The following is a 13,359-nucleotide window of genomic DNA, read 5'->3' on the forward strand; positions in this document are numbered from 1 at the left end:
TTTGAAACTCTAGCTCTGCCACTTTAACTGCTCTTTATTACGTTCATCTGCCAAACAGTACCTATCTCACAGGGTCATTGAAAGGATTTCCTGCACTTATGAATGTTAAGTACTCAGTACAGTAAGCTCTCAATAAATATCATCTATGATTATGTATTTCTCTTGTATCACAAAGTCTAGTTGTTTTGAAGATTTTATCACAAATCTTAATAGAATTGTTAAGATTATCCTGGCTAACGAACATGTTTCCTACTATTATCAATTCGTGTTTGCTTTATTCTAGGTTTAGCAACCTCTTTTCTCTTTGCAATTGTCATATTCTAGAGGGGCTCATCCACTCCCTGGATGTAACTTTCATTTTTTTGCCAGTGATTCTTGATGCTCCATTCATATGCCAAATATGTAAATTTTTCTATGGAATAGTATTGTGCTAGAAACTAGAGATGTGACCCCAAGCTATTTAGAAGAGTAGATAAATATTAAACACATTAAGAAATTATATAATTACAATCTAAGGTTAAGTTCTATGAAGGAAATATAAAGGGGCTATGAAAGTATGTCATAACAAGACCCAATTTAGTTTGGGAGGTGGGGAACTGCGAGGGAAGGCATTCTGAAAGAAATGATATTTGAACCAAAGTTAAAGGCAAAGTACGTGTTAGCTGAACAGAAACTGGAAGGGACTGTGTTCTGCAGAAAGGAAATGAAGTTTGCAAAGTTCCTAAGAAGTAAAGCAGTTGAAAATTTAAAGGAAAAGAAAAATATTTGGTGTAGTATGATGAGTGGGGAACAGAGGGTTAGAGATGAGATCGTAGAGAAGATTGAGGGCAAATTCTGAGTATTTTGTGGACAATGTTAGGCATTTGGGATTTTGTCTTTTAAGCAATGGAAATCTGGGACGATTTTATAGAGATGAGTATCCAGATCATATGTGCTTATTTGGAAGGTCACTTTGGCTGTATTGTTGAAGATGAATAGGAAGGAAGGCAGAGGAGGTTAGCTCATTAGTCTCTAGGAGAAAGAGAGTGGCTTAGGGCAGGGAAGAGGTGATGTTAGAAAGAAGTGAATGGATTCAAGAAATATTCAAGACACTTTCAGTCTTGACATATCAGAAGTCGGCATGAAGCCTGTTGTGTGTCAGCGGCCTTTAATTGAACAACTATAATACTGAAAAATCACCAAGCTAAAATCACTAACTAGTCAATCCACAAATAGTTATTATAGTAATTGACTGTTAGGTGTGAACTAGACAATGGCAACCCTCATTAACGCCAGGTAAAACAAGTGTGGGAAAGTCACATTAAGTAGCTGACCTCTTTGAAAGTGTTTTAACTTAAATCTAAAATATGTGTTCTGATTGGTACTTTTTCCTAGATATGAAATACGGTTATTATGTTTGAAAGCTATTTCTTTCCAATTTATATATAAATAAATTGCCATCGCTGTTACATAACTTGAATGTGTATCCTCTAGCTGTAAGATATAGGATGACAGTTCATGTCAACAAACACTGCACCAACACTGCCTGTATGCCAGCCACTGTGATATGTAGTAGCAATACAAGGGTCAAAAGACAACTCTACTAAGGAATGCAGCAGATGTGCCTCCATCCTGGTACTTGTAATTTATTATCTTAAACTCATTTTAAGGAATAGTTAACTCTGCTGGCTATTGCCAGAATAACATTTTGATAGCAACTGTGCTAACAATAAAACTCATATTTCTTGAATATTCTCCAAAACTCACGTGAACAAACTAAAAGATAAATATGGATTCAGATCAAATACTGTTGAGTTCCTTGAGAGTAGGTGCTGTGTCCATTTTATTCAATACTGTATTCTCAAAATTTAGCTCATGTCTAGGACATAGTACTTATCTGGTAAATTAATGAATGGCAGAACAAATGAATACCTGAATTCTTCTCTGTGAGTAGAATTTGAAACCCCTACTTCTGAAAGGGGCCATTAGGATACCTATGTATTTGAAATCATATCTTTCACAGGAGTTAATTAATTGGTAAGAGTTTCCCTTTCCTTTTTTCCAGAGAAAATTCCCTTTCTATTCTTTTCAGGCCAAACTTCTAGGTTCTTAACTGGGAGTTCATTGAAATTATCAGCAAATACAAAAAAAAAAAAAAAAGGAGGCAAATGTCCTGCTCATTGGTTTTGCAAAGGCCCACTTCTATGTAGGAATTAACTTTCTATCTGGGAAAGGCTTAAGTCAGACCTAAGCTTTAACAAAACTGCCCCTCTCCTAGGTCTAGTTTTTAAGTCAACTCAGTGGCAAAAGTATATTAGCTACTCTGATTGCTGGAAAACAAAAATGAATAAAATGTAGACTGAACTCAAATATGTCACAATTTATTTGGGGGAGAATGAGAAGTAAACAAACAATTATAATGCAGTGGGCTAAAGGTTATGATACAGTAAAAGAAAGGATGCCATCAGAGCCCTGGAAATGCATATGTTAGTCAACTCAAACTGCTGTGAACAAAATACTATAGACTGGATGGATTAAACAACAGAAATTAAGTTTCTCACAGCTCTAGAGGCTAGAAAATCCAAGATCAAGTTTCTGGCAGGGTTCAGACTCTCTTCCTGACTTGCTGACAGCTGCCTTCTCGCCATGTCCTAACATGGTAGAGAGAGAGAGAGAGAGAGAGAGACCTCTGGTCTTTCTTCCTCTTCTTATAAGCACTACAATTCTATTGAATTACGGCCTCACTCCTATGACTTTGTTACCTCCTTTAAACCCTATCTCCAAATATAGTCCTATTGCAAGATAGGGTTTCAACAAAACAATTTTAAGGGGACAGAATTCAGACCACAGCAAGGCATCTAAGGCAAAAGGAGGCTGAAAGGCACTGTGGAGAAAACATCCAGGGAACAGTCCTATACATTAGTCAGGGAAATTGTTAGGACCTTTCAGGTAGAGGGGACAGTGCAAGCACATATGGGAGCAAGAAATTAAATGATGAGAGTGGGGACCTTCAAGATGGCGGAGGAGTAAGACATGGAGATCACCTTTCTCCCCACAAATACATCAAAAATATATCTACATGTGGAACAGCTCCTACAGAACACCTACTGAACACTGGCAGAAGACCTCAGACTTCCCAAAAGGCAACAAAATCCCCACGTACCTGGGTAGGGCAAAAGAAAAAGGAAAAACAGAGACAAAAGAATAGGGATGGGGCCTGCACCTCTGGGAGGGAACTGTGAAGGAGCAAACGTTTCCACACACTAGGAAGGCCCTTCACTGGCGGAGACGGGGGGGTGGCCGGGGGGAAGCTTCAGAGCCATGGAGGAGAGCGCAGCAACAGGGGTGCAGAGGGCAAAGTGGAGAGATTCCCTCACAGAAGTTCGGTGCTGACCAGTACTCACCAGCCTGAGAGGCTTGTCTGCTCACCTGCCGGGGAGGGTGGGGGCTCGGAGCTGAGGCTCAGGCTTTGGAGGTCAGATCCCAGGGGTAGGACTGGGGTTGGCTGCGTGAACACAGCCTAAAGGGGGCTAGTGCGCCACAGCTAGCCAGGAGGGAGTCTGGGAAAAAGCCTGGAACTGTCTAAGAGGCAAGAGACCATTGTTTTGGGGTGCATGAAGACAGAGGATTCCTTCCTTGTCTGCCCACAGAAGGCAGAGCACCACCTAAATGAGCTCCAGAGATGGGTGCGAGCCACAGCTATCGGCTCGGACACCAGAGACAGGCATGAAATGCTAACGCTGCTGCTGCAGCCCCCAAGAATCCTGTGTGCAGGTCATTATCCACATGCCCCCCCTTCCCTCCCACCAGGAGCCTGTGCAGCCCGCCACTGCCAGGGTCCCGTAATCCAGGGACAACTTCCCTGGGAGAACACACTGTGCGCCTCAGGCTGTTGCAATGTCATGCTGGTCTCCGCCGCTGCAGGCTCGCGCCGCATTCCATACCCCTCCCACCCCCCGGCCAGAGTGAGCCAGAGACCCCTAATCAACTGCTGCTTTAACCCCATCCTGTCTGGGCAAGAACAGAAGCCTGAGGGCAACCTACACGCAGAGGTGGGGCCAAAACCCAGGTAACGCATGAACAAAGAAGAGAAAGGGAAATTTCTCTGTGCAGCCTCAGGAGCAGCAGATTAAATCCCCACAGTCAACTTGAGGTACCCTGAATCTGTGGAATACCTGAATAGTCAACGAATCAACCCAAAATTGAGGCAGTGGACTTTGGGAGCAACTGTAGACTTCTGGTTTGCTGTCTGCGACTGACTTATTTCTGATTTTTATGTTTATCTTAGTATAGTTTTTAGTGCTTCTTATAATTGGTGGATTTCTTTATTGGTTTAACTGCTCTCTTTTTTTTTTTTTTGCTCTTTTTTTTCTATTTTTAACTTTTTTCTTTTTAATAATTCTTTTTTTAATTTTAATTCTTTTATTAAATTTTTTCTCTTTCTTTTTTTCTCCCTTTTTCTCTCTTTTCTTCTGAGCCATGTGGCTGCCAAGGTCTTGGTGCTCCAACCTGGTGTCAGGCCTGAGCCTTTGAGGTGGGAGAGCTGAGTTCAGGACATTGGACCACCAGAGACCTCCTGGCCCCACATAATATCAATCAGTGAGAGCTCTCCCAGAGATCTCCACCTCAATGCTAAGACCCAGCTCCACCCTACAGCCAGCGAGCTCCAATGCTGGACGCCCCATGCCGAAAAACTAGGAAGACAGGAACACAATGCCACTGATTAGCAGAAAGGCTGCCTAAAGTCATACTAAGTTCACAGACACCCAAAAACACACCACTGGACCTGGCCCTGCCCAAAAGAAGGACAAGATCCAACCCCACCCACCAGAACACAGGCACCAGTCCCCTCCACCAGGAAGCCTACACAAGCCACTGAAACAACCTTACCCACTGGGGGCAGACACCAAAAACTACGGGAATTACAACCCTGCAGCCTGTGAAAAGGAGACCGCAAACACATTAAGTTAAGCAAAATGGGAAGACAGAAATATGCAACAGATGAAGGAGCAAGGTAAAAACCCACCAAAATAGAGAAATGAATAGGAAACAGGCAGTCTACCTGAAAAAGAATTCAGAGTAATGATAGTAAAGATGTTCCAAAATCTTGGAAATGGAATGGAGAAAATACAAAAAACATTTAATAAGGATCTAGAAGAACTAAAGAGCAAACAAACAATGATGAACACTTAATAAATGAAATTTAAAATTCTCTAGAAGGAATCAATAGCAGAATAACTGAGGCAGAAGAATGGATAAGTGACCTGGAAGGTAAAATAGTGGAAATAACTACTGCAGAGCAGAATAAAGAAAAAAGAATGAAAAGAATTGAGGACACTCTCAGAGACCTCTGGGACAACATTAAATGCACCAACATTTGAATTACAGGGGTCCCAGAAGAAGAAGAAAAAAAGAAAGGGTCTGAGAAAATATTTGAAGAGATTATAGTTGAAAACTTCCCTAATATGGGAAAGGAAATAGTTAATCAAGTCCAGGAAGCACAGAGAGTCCCATACAGGATAAATCCAAGGAGAAACACGCCAAGACACATATTAATCAAACTATCAAAAATTAAATACAAAGAAAAAATATTAAAACCAGCAAGGGAAAAGCAACAAATAACACACAAGGGAATCCCCAAATGGTTAACAGCTGATCTTTCAGCAGAAGCTCTGCAAGCCAGAAGGGAGTGGCAGGACATATTTAAAGTGATGAAAGGGAGAGAACTACAATCAAGACTACTCTACCCAGCAAGGATCTGATTCAGATTCGGCATAGGAATTAAAACCTTTACAGACAAGAAAAAGTTAAGAGAATTCAGCACCACCAAACCAGCTTTACAGCAAATGCTAAAGGAACTTCTCTAGGCAGGAAACACAAGAGAAGGAAAAGACCTACAAAAACAAACCCAAAACAATTAAGAAAATGGTAATAGGAACATACATATCAATAACTTAAATGCAAATGGATTAAATACTCCAACCAAAAGACATACACTGGCTGAATGGATACAAAAATAAGACCCGTATATATACTGTCCACAAGAGACCCACTTCAGACCTAGGGACACGTACAGACTGAAAGTGAGGGGATGGAAAAAGATATTCCTTGCAAATGGAAATCAAAAGAAAGCTGGAGTAGCAATTCTCGTATCTGACAAAATGGACTTTAAAATAAAGACTATTACAAGGGAAAAAGAAGGACACTACATAATGATAAAGGGATCAATCCAAGAAGAAGATATAATAATTGTAAATATTTATGCACCCAGCATAGGAGCACCACAGTACATAAGGCAAATGCTAACTATAAAAGGGGAAATCGACAGTAACACAATCATAGTAAGGGACTTTAACACCCCACTTTCACCAATGGATAGATCATCCAAAATGAAAATAAATAAGGAAACACAAGCTCTAAATGACACATATAAACAAGATGGACTTAATTGATATTTATAGGACATTCCATCCAAAAACAACAGAATACACTTTCTTCTCAAGTGCTCATGGAACATTCTCCAGGATAGATCATATCTTGAGTAACAAATCAAGCCTTGGTAAATTTAAGAAAATTGAAACTGTACCAAGTATCTTTTCTGACCACCATGCTATGAGACTAGATATCAATGACAGGAAAAGATCTGTAAAAAATACAAACACATGGAGGCTAAACAATACACCACTAAATAACCAAGAGATCACTGAAGAAATCAAAGAGGAAATCAAAAAATATCTAGAAACAAATGACAATGAAAACACGACCACTCAAAATCTATGGGATGAATCAAAAGCAGTTCTAAGGGGGAAGTATATAGCAATACAATCCTACCTCAGGAAACAACAAACATCTCAAACAACCTAACCTTACATCTAAAGCAATTAAAGAAAGAAGAACCAAAAAACCCCAAGGTTAGCAGAAGGAAAGATCAGATCAGAAATAAATGAAAAAGAAATGAAGGAAACAATAACAAAGATCAATACAACTAAAAGCTGGTTCTTTGAGAAGATAAACAAAATTGATAAACCACTAGCCAGACTCATCCAAAAAAAAAGGGAGAAGACTTAAATCAACAGAATTAGAAATGAAAAAGGAGAAGTAACAACTGACCCTGAAGAAATACAAAGAATCATGAGGGATTACTACAAGAAACTATATGCCAATAAAATAGACAACTTGGATATAATGGACAAATTCTTAGAAAAGCACTACCTTCTGAGACTGAAGCAGGAAGAAATAGAAAATATAAACAGACCAGTCACAAGCACTGAAATTGAAACTGTGATTAAAAATCTTCCAACAAACAAAAGTCCAGGACCAGATGGCTTCACAGGTGAATTCAATCAAACATTTAGAGAAGTGATAACAACTATCCTTTCAAACTCTTCCAAAATATAGCAGAGGGAGGAGCACTCCCAAACTCATTCTATGAGGCCACCATCACCCTGATACCAAGCCAGAAAAAGATGTCACAAAAAAAAACTACAGACCAGTATCACTGATGAACATAGATGCAGAAATCCTCAACAAAATACTAGCAAACAGAATCCAACAGCACTTTAAAAGATTCATACACCATGATCAAGTGTGGTTTATTCAGGAACGCAAGGATTCTTCAGTATATGCAAATCAATCAATGTGATGCACCATGTTAACAAACTGAAGGATAAAAACCATATGATCATCTCAATAGATGCAGAAAAAGTTTTTGACAAAATTCAACACCCATTTATGATAAAAAGCTCTCCAGAAAGTAGGCATAGAGGGAGCCTACCTCAACGGTATAAAGGCCATATATGACAAACCCACAGCCAATGTCGTTCTCAGTGGTGAAAAACTGAAACCATTTCCTCTAAAATCAGGGCAAGGATGTCTACTCTCACCACTATCATTCAACATAGTTTTGGAAGTTTTAGCCACAGCAATCAGAGAAGAAAAAGAAATAAACTGAATCCAAATCAGAAAAGAAGAAGTAAAACTGTCAGTATTTGCAGATGACATGATACTGTACATAAAAGATGCTGCCAGAAAACTACTAGAGCTAATCAATGAATTTGGTAAAGTAGCAGGAAACAAAATTAATGCACAGAACTCTCTTGTATTCCTATACACTAATGATGAAAAATCTGAAAGACACAGACGTACAGAATGGACTTGAGGACACAGGACCCTTACCCAGCTTACCCAGTGAGAGTGTGACATTAACATATATACACTACCAAATGTAAAATAGATAACTAGTGGGAAGCAGCTGCATAGCACAGGGAGATCAGCTCAGTGCTTTGTGACCACCTAGAGCGGTGGGATAGGGAGGGTAGGAGGGAGACGCAAGAGGGAGGGAATATGGGGATATATGTATACATATAGCTGATTCACTTTGTTATACAGCAGAAACTAACACAACATTGTAAAGCAATTATACTCCAATAAAGATGTTAAAAAAAAAGAAATTAAATGATATGAGTATCAGTGTCATTTAAAATGTGAATCAGGGAGTGGGGCCACTGTTGGGGCCTGGAAGTCTCAATTCAAGAGTTACCAGCATGTCCGAATAAATGAGATGATCAAAGTAGTGAGTATAGATATAGGGAAGGTCAAGGGATTAAGCCCTGTGTGGCACACCAACAGGTCGAATTTGCTTAAAGCAGGAGGATCCAGCAGAGGAGACTGAGAAGGAGTGACCAGTAAGGTAGGGGGAAGGAAACCCATCATGTGTGTCCTAGATACCAAGTAACAGCCATGTTTCGAGAAGGAGGGAGTGAGCAAGAGTGTTGAATACTGATGATAGGTCTAGTAAGATGAGCTGAAGACTGACATTAGATTAGCAAAATAGAGGTTGTTATTAGTATTTTGGACCAGAACAGTTTGCTTGCATTCGTGGAATAAAGGCCTGGTTGAAGGGGGTTCAAGGAAAAAGGGGATAAGCATTGGAGATGGCAGGTATAGATAAGCCTTCAGGGAATTTTGCTATGAAGGGAAAATGAGGAAGGATGTATTGTATGTGGGCAGCTCCAGATAAAAATAGAGCCCCTCGGGACTCCCCAAAACATCTCCCTTCTCTAAAATCCACACTCTGTTCTGCCGGTAAAAGTTTATGTTTATGTCTTAACACCACCTGGAATGTGTTTGGCTATTTAAAAAAAGCAAAAAGGTTAACTGAAAACAACTGAACAAGCCCACACTTTGAAATATGAACTATATATAGTTTACTAAACAGCTTTCTAAATATATATATTTGGCTGATAGAAAATTACATATTTTTGGTTTTGATTTTCCATTCCTCTTCTAGATAAAAATCAGTAAACCCCTTAGCTGTATCTCCGGCTCTACTAAAATCTACTTTTTTTTTTTAATATTTGGAGGCTCCAGTCTACTCTTTTTCTATTTTTATTATTTTATCCCTTACTTTATGAATTAAAATGGTCATTTTTTTTAGAAATTGCCACTTTTTTCTTTTTTTTTTAACTGACTCTGGATAATTCTTATCACTTTGAGTATTGTGCAAACGTTTAACTAAATACTACATCTTCGTCAAGTGTATAGCCTATGATTTTTGTTTTCCATTCATATGCTCTCTCATAAATCGTAAGTTTCCCTCGGTATGGCTTCCTTTGATCTGCATGTAGTTCTTGTGACTTTGTGATTTTTTATTTCCAAGTGTAGCAGAGACATCCTAAGGTGACCCCCCCAATGATCCACAGTCTTGTGTGATTCTTTCCTCTCAGATGCAGGAGCAACCTGTGACTTGCTTCTATTCAATAGAATATGGCAAAGGTGATAGGATGTAACCCCTATGATTGTTACTGTCCGACTGTAGAGAGATTCTCCTGATGCCCTTGAATAAACCAGCAGCCATGGTGGGAACTGCCTGTGGAGAAGTCCACACAGCAAGGAACTGTGGGTGGCTCCTAGCACCTGAGAGTGGCTCCAACCACAGGCAGGAAGAAGCCAGAACCCTCAGTCATGCTGTCACAAGGAAATGAATTCTTTCAACAGCCAGATTGAGCTTGGAAGTGGATCTTCCTTGATCAAACATCCAGGCAGGCTTGTGAGACACTGATATGAGGAACCAGTTACAACATGCCCAGACTCCTGACCCACATAAACTGTGAGATAAAAGATGTGTGATGTTTTAAGCCACTAAGTTTGAGGTAATTTGTTATGAAGCAATAGAAAACAAATACACAAAGCTTTCTGTGTTTTTTTTTTTTATTAAGTGTGTGTCTCTTTTTATATACACATCACTGGCTGTTTTTTAGATGCAATCTGATAGTGTCTGTCATTAAGGAGTAGTTACAAAAATTTAAATGTATTATATCTAGAGTTACATCAAATTATTTCTATTATCATATTTTAAATTATTCATTTATGGTACTTTCTTTTTGTCTCTTTTTTTCTCACTTCTTTTTTTTTTTTTTTTTTTTTTTTTTTTGCGGTACGTGGGCCTCTCACTGCTGTGGCCTCTCACGCTGCAGAGCACAGGCTCCGGACGCGCAGACTCAGCGGCCACGGCTCACGTGCCCAGCCGCTTCACGGCATGCAGGATCCTCCCGGACTGGGACACGAACCCGCGTCCCCTGCATCGGCAGGCGGACTGCCAACCACAGCGCCACCAGGGAAGCCCCTCACTACTTATTTTTTATTAAACAGATTGAGCACACTTTTGTTTGCTTAAAAATGACATATTCTATTTTTGTCCTTTTAATGGTTGCTCTTACTATCTGTACTTAAAATTATTTAACCCTATTTATTTCTTTTTTTGTTTGTTTGTTTTGTTTATTGGGGGTATTTTTGTGGTACGCAGGCCTCTCACTGTTGTGGCCTCTCCCATTGTGGAGCACAGGCTCCGGACGTGCAGGCTCAGTGGCCATGGCTCACAGGCCTAGCCGTTCTGCGGCATGTGGGATCTTCCCGGACCGGGGCACGAACCCGTGTCCCCTGCATTGGCAGGCGGACTCCCAACCACTGCACCACCAGGGAAGCCCCCTATTTATTTCTTAAACCTACTAATATCTATGTGTGCTCCTAACAAGGCAAATATTTTAGAATACTGCAGTATAAATTTGGTTTCCCCTCTTTTATTATATCGATATTACAAGGCAAATATTTTAGAATACTGCAGTATAAATTTGGTTTCCCCTCTTTTATTATATCGATATTACCTAGAATTTTAATTAGCAATAACTGTACCACCACAAGTTTACATGCCTCTAAAACATCTCCTGGACTGGTTTCTTAATGAGAATTTCCCTAGAAAGTGTTTTGATTTGGGTCTTTGGCAAAGCCTATGAGGTCTTATATACCTAAGAATATTTTTATTGTGCCTTCACTTTGGAATGAAAGGAAAATTTTGGTGGTAACAAATTTGGTTCCTGGCTTCTTTGCCCTTAAAACTTAAACTTGTTCCATTATTGTCTAAGTTTCATTGCTTCTGTGGAGAGATCTGATCGACTCTAATTCTTATTCTTTCACAGGCAGTCTGCTTTTCCTCTCTGAAAGCTAATAGATTTTCTTTGGACTTTGATATTCTTTAATGTCATATTCCCTAATGTCACTCTCATGTATCTAGATTTAGGTTTTGTCATTTGTCCTTTGTACTTAAGCACTCCAGGAACTCTCTCAATTAACGTCTTTTATCTCATTAATTCTGAATTTATCTCCAGTATTTCCAAATATTTCCTTCTCTTCATTTTTATTTTTCTCTCCTTCAATTCTGATTATTTAAAATGTTAGTACTGCTATTCCTTCTAGCCATATTTTTTAGTTTTCATTGATCCTTTCCTGCTGTGCTTCAATATTCCAACTCACCACTTCTTTCTCCGGTTAGATTCACCTTCTTCTTAAAGTCTCATCTACTGGTTTCTCTATTGCAACTATTACAGTGTTCAAACATAACATTTGCACTTACTTTTTTATAATTTTTTTACTTGCTTGATATTGCTAATATCATCCTTTATATTCTTCAGTATATTTGTCATAACGATTTTAAATTTTTGGTCCATCTATTTCAATAGCTTTGCTTCAGAAAGTGTGCTAATTCTATTTTAGATAGTTTAGAAATATATGTTGTTCAGTTTTTGCCTTTCTTTTATAATAATATTATTCCTCAAGACTCAATTTATTTTGTTCTATGACTTCATGTTTAGCTTTTCTTTTGGGATCCTGAATGTTGGGGAAGGACCTAAGCCTAATACTCAGCAGACTTTAGTCTATAATGACGGCAGTAAGTTTAGAAAGATGAGGGATGATGAAGCTTAATGCAGAGAGCTCCTAACACCACAGACCCGCTCTCCCAGGGAAATCCTCTAGCCTCAGCTTTACCTTTAAAGACTTTAGAAGAAGTAGTATGGCGAGATGAAATCTCCCTAGGTTATAACCCATCAGCCTAGGAGGTTTGGAAGGCAGGGAGGATAAAAGGAAATGCTCAGGTCAGTTTTTAATTTTGCAATTGTTTTTTATCAACTCCTTGCCCTGGAAAGGCTTTGCAGTGCCCATATACCCTGTGGACACCAGCAGCAGCAGCAGCAGAGTGGTCCATGGGGTCTAAGATTATGATGTAGTCAATATCCATGGCAGGCACCTGTGTCAGACACCAAGAAGCAAAAGCAGATCCTCCAACAAAAGTTTTGTCTGTGGCCTGAAACTGCCTTTTCCTCCTCCACTTTTACCATTGTCTCTCATCCTCCCCCTACACCTTCAAAAAGCACCAGCTCAAATAGCTTTCAGAGCTGGCTTTTAGGGATAGACAGAAGCTAATGCTAGCTCACCATTTCTTTACATTCTTTTTCTCTATGCGGTCTCAGGTCTGTCCTTACATCATCTGTGAGCTTTAGCAGAGAGATGACATTTTTATCAAAAAAGAGAAAATCGTCTAGGTTCAATAAAACTGAAAAGTACTACCAATCCCATGAAGCTCATAAACTCAAATTTTTGGTGTATCAAACATCAAACCCCTTTTGGTAGCTGTAGCCACGTGGGATGCCATTGTTTAATTAGTTAATGCATTTGTGCAATGATTTAATACAACTGAGCATTTCTACCCACTCCCAATAACCTATATGAGAACTAAAAAGTCCTAGAAAATGGTGACATTACTCACGTATTCAGTTAGTCAAAAAACATTCATTGAACAATTTCCATGTGTCAGTCTCTAGGCTATGGAAACAAAAGTAATTAAGTACTTGTCTTCAAGGGGATCTTCACTAAAAGAATTATGAGTGGGATAAACAGAGTCTTAAATAAGTAAATGCATTCATAGGGTTTGTACAAAGTCCTAATAGAACGTAGAGAAGGAAGCTCCTAACTTACCAGGGAAAGGTACAAAGAATTTCCAGAGACACGTCACCTAATACTGTGGCACAAGATCAAGATCACGGTGTT

The sequence above is a fragment of the Leucopleurus acutus genome (assembly GCF_964270905.1).
Source record: "Leucopleurus acutus genome assembly, chromosome: 11".
Lineage (NCBI taxonomy): Eukaryota > Metazoa > Chordata > Mammalia > Artiodactyla > Delphinidae > Leucopleurus > Leucopleurus acutus.